Raw genomic sequence first — 7,998 nt, 5'->3', positions numbered from 1 at the left:
GACACTGTCTTATAAAAACTAGGATTGGTCATTCCGTCCTTTGAGCCTGCCTCACCATTCAATGTGATCATGGCTGACGCTCTACCTCAATGCATATTTCTGCTTTCTCTCTATACCCTTTGATGTCTTTGCCTAAAACAAATTAGCAATTTCTTTCTTGATTATACTCAGCGACTCAGCCTCCACAGCTTTCTGTGGTCACAAATTCCACAGGATGACCACCCTCTGAGTGAAAGGTTTCCTCATCTCAGTACCAAATAGCCTTCCCATTTCATGAGTGTGACACACCTGGTTCTAGACCCCCCCAACCAGGGGAAACTTCCTTCCTGTATCTAGTCTATCCAACCCTGTTAGAATTTTGTGTTTCAATCAGATTCCCTCTCATTTTTCCAAATTCCAAAGCCCAATCTAACCAACCTTTCCTCCTAAAACAGTGCTGTTGTCCCTGGCATCAGCTTCATGTATCTCTACAATATTTCTCTGCGGCAAGTAAGTCTTCCATCAGATGGGAGATCAAATAGCATGAAATACTCAAGTTATGCTCTTACCTGTACAACAGTAAAATATTCCTCCTCCTCAGCACAGATACTCTTGCAATGAAGGGCAAAGTACCATTTGCCCTCTCAATTGCTCAATGCACCTGCCTGTTTGCTTTCATTGGTTTATCTACATTAATAGTATACTGTGAGTATAATATTTAAAATCTATTCACTAAAGCACTGTCATCTTAAGTAATTTTTACCATGTAACTGTAGCACTGTTACATGGATACCATTATTTTTAGAATCATGTTCAAATCACTACCATCCTGACTTAGACCTCTAGTGCCAGTCCTTCATCATTGTTGGATCAGTATCCTAGAAATTTCTATCTGTCACTGCTGTGAGACCTCATGAGCAGAAAGACAACAGCAAGTCATGGAAATGACTGGCCAGCTTCTCAGGGCAACTGAGGATATGTTATAAAATTGGACAGCTATGATAGGATTGCAGGTATAGTGACAACATAACTGAATATCCTCCCTCCAGTGTCTTTCAGCTTTGTTCTAGGTTCTTACAAATCTGTTTGCAGTTTGGCTGTCAAAACCTCAAAACAGGTCACATAAATTAAAGACAGCTCCAAAACTTACTTTTATAAATCTCAGAATTGTATCATCAAGTATCAGTGATTTAATCACAAGATGAATGCAACAGTACTGAATAATATCCAACAAAAATATCTCAATCATGCTTAAAGTATTTACTTTTGTAAAGCTGTAACAATTTGTTGCTTCTTTTATTTAGGTTCTGTGTAGGATCCTCTTTGTTCAAGTGTTGCTAATCATGGGTTATGCAATGACATCACTATTGGAAAAGACAAGGATACAGATCCCAAGAATTATTGCAGCTCCCATTGGGATTGAACTCTCACTGCTTACATTTTCTTTTACACATCACTCCAGGCATTTGGCTAACTGAGCTCATCAGATGTTATTTTTATCAAGCATACATAAACTGCTCAATTAATTTAAACTTATTAATTCTGAGGTAAGTTATCAGGCATCAACTGTATAAAATCAACAAAAGAATTTCTATACAAATGTGTCCAACATTTTTCATAAAGTTTCATACATAATTTCAAAGCCAATATAATGTTGTAAATTCCAAATAGTAAGTAGTGCTTTTAGGTGAAGCTGTAAATCATGAAAATTGAATTTATCTGCACTTATGATTAAAGATGAAGGTAATTCTGACTTTCAATGATAGTGTAATATATATGATATGAATCCAACTGCCCATTATACATCTCTTCTCATTTTCATTTGGATTGGTTTAACTAACAGAGGCTGAATCAATATCATCTAACTTGCACCTTCATCTAAAGGCACAATTACTCAATGCACTTTGAATTGTTTTCCATGAAGTGCCAATTAAAGTGTGTGCACCATTCTGACTATACAGAGAGAACATAAACAAGTACACATTGGTTTAAATTTGAACAAACTGCACTCCTGGATTGCTTTTATGTATTTTCTGGATTCATCTGATAAGGCAAGAATTAGTAACAGTAAGATTGTTAGAATAGAAGTGTGTTATATGCAATTGATTACAGAAATTGGTATAGCCAGAAGAACAGGCATTTGTCCTGCTGAAGGATCCACTATTGATGTAAGTTTGACATGACAGAAGGTAAGGCAGGCACAGGAACAAGGTTTTTAAATTGTCACTCATTTTGTAGTGCTCTTGCCTGAGCCTGGAGAGTTTGGTTCAAGTTCCTCTCGAGAACCTTGAGCCCAACTATTTAGGTTGATGCCTCAAAGCAGTCCTGGAGTAGAGCAACAAAGATTCCTATCTTTCAATAATGCAGTGAACTGAGATACTAACCGGTAAACAAAGATTCCATTACAGTATCCTGAAGAATAATGATGGTGGGGGGTGGGTGGGGAGGAGGTTCTTTATCCCTCAGTACCCATCCATATTTTTCTCTCAATCAAAATCACAGTTTGCAGTGTTGTTTGCAGAACATTGCTGAGCACACACTAGCATTTCCTAGATGAGAACACCGACCACACTGCAGTACTCTAAAGTACATTTGGATTCTGGGATTATGAAAGGAGCGAGAGAAATACAATACTTTTTAATAAGTGAGAAACTAAGGTTTTTATTTCAGAAAAAAGAAAGATAATACAGGTAAACAAGTATTGCCTTATACGGTATCTTTGATTTATATGTTTGTAAGGGCTCAACACTTGGTGGTACTTTGGATAGGGAGTAAAGCACATCAGCCACAAAAAATGGAATCTTCATTCCAGAACCTAAACAGAGAAGTCTGCACAGAGTGAAGGTCTGTAATTGCCAATATCTTAAATCAACATAGTGGACAATTACTTCCTTTAATGCTAGGTTGCATGGTGGCTCAGTGGTTAGCACTGCTGCCTCATAGCCCCAGGGTCCCAGCTTCAATTCCAGCCTCAGGCAACTGTGTGGAGTTTGCACATTCTCCCTGTCTCTGCGTGGGTTTCCTCCAAGTGCTCTGGTTTCATCCCACAGTCCAAAGATGGGTAGGTAAATTGGCCATGCTAAATTGCCCATGATTCTAGATGCATTAGTAAGAGGGAAACAGATCTGGGTGGGTTGTTCTTCGAAGGATTGGTGTGAACTTGATGGGCTGAAGGGCCTGTTTCCATACTGTAGGGAATCTAATCATAATCATATTTACTAGACTTCTTTGTTTCTGTCTAGGCCAAGACGTGTAATATTATTATCATAGTAGGTATTATGATTCCTGAGACTGATTCAGACAAGGTCAATGCAGCAGGTATGTGCCCTTCTTCAAAATGCCCTGGAATGATGGTGACATGGAAAGACTGCTATCTATCTTTTGTGGCTGATTTATCCTGTGGCTTGGTGTGCAGACCCTCCAGCTGACAGTATAACAGAGAAGACCCAGCGCAGGATGGAGGTGACAGTTGAAGGGTAATGCTGTTCAGGAAGGTTGTATAGAAAGAATCTCTTCTTCGAGTGACATGTACTCATTGGCTCCTTCTTGCCCACTGCTTTGATGACTTCTTGTGCCCGAGCACTCTTTTTGTGAGACATTTGTTGCCTTGTAGATGCACATAGTGGAGCTTCGAATGATATCTACCTGTGGACACGAATGGTTTTCCATGAATGAAATTTCAGAATATCAAAGCTTGAAGTGCAGAACACTTAAAAAGTGAGATACAAAATTTATGGATTACCAGTGTTGTTTTAAAGAAATGTAGACACAGTATCTTTATTGTTAACGATTATTTTACACATTGCAATTAACAAGTTAAATATTATGAACAGCATTTGTACTGCATGTAAAAACTGTTATAAAAAAAATCCCACTTACCAGTTGTTGTGATTCTGAAGAGATGGCTCTCTCTTTGAAACAGCTTTGCAGTCATCTCATGTTTCGCTCTTGGAATGCAGCATGTTTTGGTTCATTGTTTGAAGTCTTCCACTATTTCTATACAAACTGCTTGAGAGAATTATCTAGTTCTGTACACTCGTGACAATCATGGCACTTTAGAAATGTTCTTCACTTTCTTTGTCACCTTACTTCATACATTTTTGTCTGTATTTCAGAGGAATATAGGTCTCCACACAAAACATGAAAAGTCAGCATGCAGGTACAGCAGTAATTGGGAAGGCAAATGGAATGTTGGTTTCTATTACAAGGGGGAATAGAATATAAAAGTAGGAACTCTGATTACATTGTGTATCTTACTGAATGCCTTTTGGAAATCCAAATGCAATGCATCCTTTGGTTTCTCTGTATCTACTCTTTGTTACATCCTGAATTAACTTTAATAAACTTCTCAAACATGACTTATGAACATATCAACAAGGAAGAAGAGTAGGCTACTCAGTCATTCAAACCTGCTCTGCTATTTAATACGATTGTGACTGATCTGGTTTTAACCTCAACTTTACATATCCTTGCATAACCTAATAACCTTTCATCCCCTTGGTAATCAAGAATCTTTCTGCATCTGCATTAAAAATATTCAAATATTCTGCAACCACTGACTTTTGAGGAAGGAAATTTCAAAGACTCGCAATCCTCAAAGAACAAAATGTTGCCTGAAAAGTGCAACCCTTATTTTTAAACTATTACTCCTAGTTCTAAATTCATCCAAATGGGAAATATCTGTTCTACATCCACCTGCTCAAATCTCCTCAGGATCTTTTATTTTTCGATTAAGTCACCCCTGACTCTTCTGAATTACAGAGGATATATGTCTAGCCTGTCTAGAAATTATAATGCAACCCACCCAATCTAGGCATTAATCTAGTAAATCTGTTTTGAACTGCTGAAACACATAACATTCTTCCATAAGTTTAAGAGTAGTACTGTACACAGTACGCCAGATGTGGTCTCACCAATGCCCTGTATAACTGAAACACAGCCTCCCTACTCTTGCATTCAATTTCTCTGGCAATAAGATAGGACATTCTACTAGTTTTCCTGATTATGTCCTGTACCTGCATATACGTCTTCCGCAGTTCATGTACTAGGACACCTAGATCTCTCTGTACCTCAAAGGTCTGCAACCTGCATTTAGGGAATATGCTTTTTGTTCTGACAATTTCACATTTTCTCACAATTTATAGATCTCTGCCCCTCACTTAACCTCTCTCTCTATATATAAACATTGACTATAGGAACAGAGTTAGGCCATTTGACCCTCATGCCTATTCAGTCATTCAAATGATCATGGCTGATCATCCAACTAGTACCCCATTCCTATTTATCCTAATCTCTTTGTTCCTTTAGCTCTAATATATATATATATATATATATATATATATATATCTCCTTCTTGAAAACATTCAATGTTTTGGCCTTAACCACTGTCTGTGGCTGAGAACTTAACAGTATCAATGCTCTCGAGGTGAAAAGGTTTCTCCTTATCTTTGTCCTAAAAGATCTATCCCTTCTCCTTAAACAATGACTCCTTGTTTTGGACTCCCCAGTCATCAAGAACATCTTTCCTACATCTATCCTGTCTAATTCTGTTACAGTGTATATCTTTCTTATTCCTTTAACCTCAAAGGAATATTGTTATAACTGATCCAGTCTCTCCCTATACATCAATCATGCCATCCCAGGAATCAGACTGGCAAACCTTCTCTACACTGCCTCATTAGTCTTCCTCAGATAAGGAGAGCAGAACTGCACACAATACTCCAGGTGCGGTTTACCAATGTCCTGTTTAATTGCAGAAAATATCTCTGTTGCTGTACTCGAATCATCTTGCTATGAAGGCCAATATGCCATCTGCCTTCTGCACCATGCATACTTAGTTTCAGAGACTGGTCTCTGAGGACACCAAGGTTTTTGTATCCTTTTACTAGCTGTCTATGTCTTTACAGCTCATTCTCCTATCTGTCTTTGTGTCATCAGCAAATTTAGCTTCAGTCCCTTCTTCATCCAAATCATTTATATAAATTGTAAAAAGTGTGTGAGGCCCCAGCATTGATCTCTACGGCACAACGCAGCCTCCCAGCTCTGAAGACCCCTTTATTCTGCTTCTGATTAGACAGGCAATCTTCCATCCATGAGGTAAAAACAATGACTGCAGATGCTGGAAACCAGATTCTGGATCAGTGGTGCTGGAAGAGCACAGCAGTTCAGGCAACATCCAAAGTGCAGCGAAATCGATGTTTCGGGCAAAAGCATCCATGCCAATATGTTACTCCCTAGACCATGAGCTTCTGTGTACCACAGTAAACATTGGCATGGCAACTTATTAAATGCCTTCTGCAGATTCAAGTGCAATACAACTATTGTTTTGCTTTATCAACAGTATGAGTTAATTCTTCAAAGAGCTCCACAAAATTTGATAAACGTTATTTCTCTACGATAAAACCATGTTGGTTATAACATCTGTAACAATTCTTCTTGTTGTAACATCTGCAATAATAGTTCCTACCATTTTTCCTATAACAGGCGCTAAACTAACTTGCCGATAATTTTCTGCTCTCTGCCTCCTTCCCTTTTTGAATAAAGGAGTTACATTAGTCATTTTCCAATCTAAAGGAACCATCCTTCAATGTAATGAGTTTTGGAAAATTAAAACTAACGTTAACTATTTCATTATCTATCTCTTTTAAGACCCTAGGATGAAATCCATCACGACATGGGAACTTGTCAATTCTCAGTTCCAACAATTTATTCAGTAACAGTTAACAGGTCATTTCAGTTTTCTTGAGATTTATCCTCCCTTTCAACTTTTGTTTTAAGCTATTCCAGGATGCTACTTGCATACTTTCTGATGAAGATGGACTGAAAAATCTGTTCAATTTTGTCTGCCACCTCTTTATTATCCATTTTCTACAGGAACACTGATTACTTTCTTAACTTTTTGTTTTAAAATATCTTAAGAAACTTTTATATTTTTGGTTAACTTTATCTCACGTTAATTTTTCCCTTATTAATCTTTCATAATTCTTTGCTTTTTAAGTTTTCGATCTTTGCACAATTATACGTCTCTTCTTCAATTCACTATCTTGAACTTTTTTAAAAAAAACTATAGATGGTGGATCTATCCCTTAGAATTCTTCTTATTTATTATATTCCCTTAAATGTATACCACTTTATCTCTATGGATCTATCCCCTTAACCTAAACTGCTAGTTCCCTCTCCTTAGCTCTACTTCATGCCCTCATAACTGCCTTTGTTTAAATTCAGAATAGTAGCCTTGGACTCACATTTCTCTCCCTTAAACTACTTGTAAAATTTAATTATATTATGCTTCCTGCTGTCCCACTTGAAATTGACCATAGATTATGGTTTCCCATCTGATTTTTTCCAGTCTATATGCAGATTAAAAATCCCCATAATAATTCCAGTATCCTTTTGTCAAATAGTCATACTTCATGTATGTGTCTTGAATGTACATTTCAACAGGTTATCTCACTTCAATACTCAATCTCAGATGCAGATTTACAACATGTCTTTCAATGTGTATGAAACAAGCTCTGAGGTCCTAAACGTTAGCAAAGGCTCATTATATTATCCCTATTGTTGGCCCCAGCAAAAATAGCATGGACTGAGAACTGAATCTTGAACCTTTTGTTCGCTTACATTCTTTCTTCATCAACTAGTCAGGATGCTGCTTTACAATGACGCAGACTATACTTTGCAGGATGTCCCATTCCTAATGAAGGGCTTATGCCCAAAACGTTGACTCTCCTGCTCCTCAATGCTGTCTGACCATCTGTGCTTTTCCAGTGCCACACTTTTTGACCCAAACAGACATGGAGGGAAACACTTAACAGTCCACTGTTGTGTTAATATATCCGAGCTCAAGATGAATATTTCACATCCAGACTCCACCTATACAGTATTGAGATTTTCTAATGGGTACATTACAGACCTCTTCCATATGGTCTGGCTTATAAAACATAAATACTTGCTGCATCTATGATTTTCATCTGTATCTGATCATCAATGCACAAGTACATTGAAACCAGCAATAATTTA

General features: G+C 37.6%; 1 protein-coding gene across 3 annotated transcripts in view; it reads right to left on the bottom strand.

The window, feature by feature from the left end:
• The window catches only part of zfhx4 (zinc finger homeobox 4), a 264,735-nt gene that overhangs the window by 2,613 nt on the left and 254,124 nt on the right, over nucleotides 1-7,998 (bottom strand). The window lies entirely within an intron of this gene.

The sequence above is a fragment of the Hemiscyllium ocellatum genome, chromosome 4 (assembly GCF_020745735.1).
Source record: "Hemiscyllium ocellatum isolate sHemOce1 chromosome 4, sHemOce1.pat.X.cur, whole genome shotgun sequence".
Classification (NCBI taxonomy): domain Eukaryota; kingdom Metazoa; phylum Chordata; class Chondrichthyes; order Orectolobiformes; family Hemiscylliidae; genus Hemiscyllium; species Hemiscyllium ocellatum.
The sequence above is the reverse complement of the archived record's forward strand: the minus strand, read 5'-3'. Positions and strand labels throughout refer to the sequence as shown.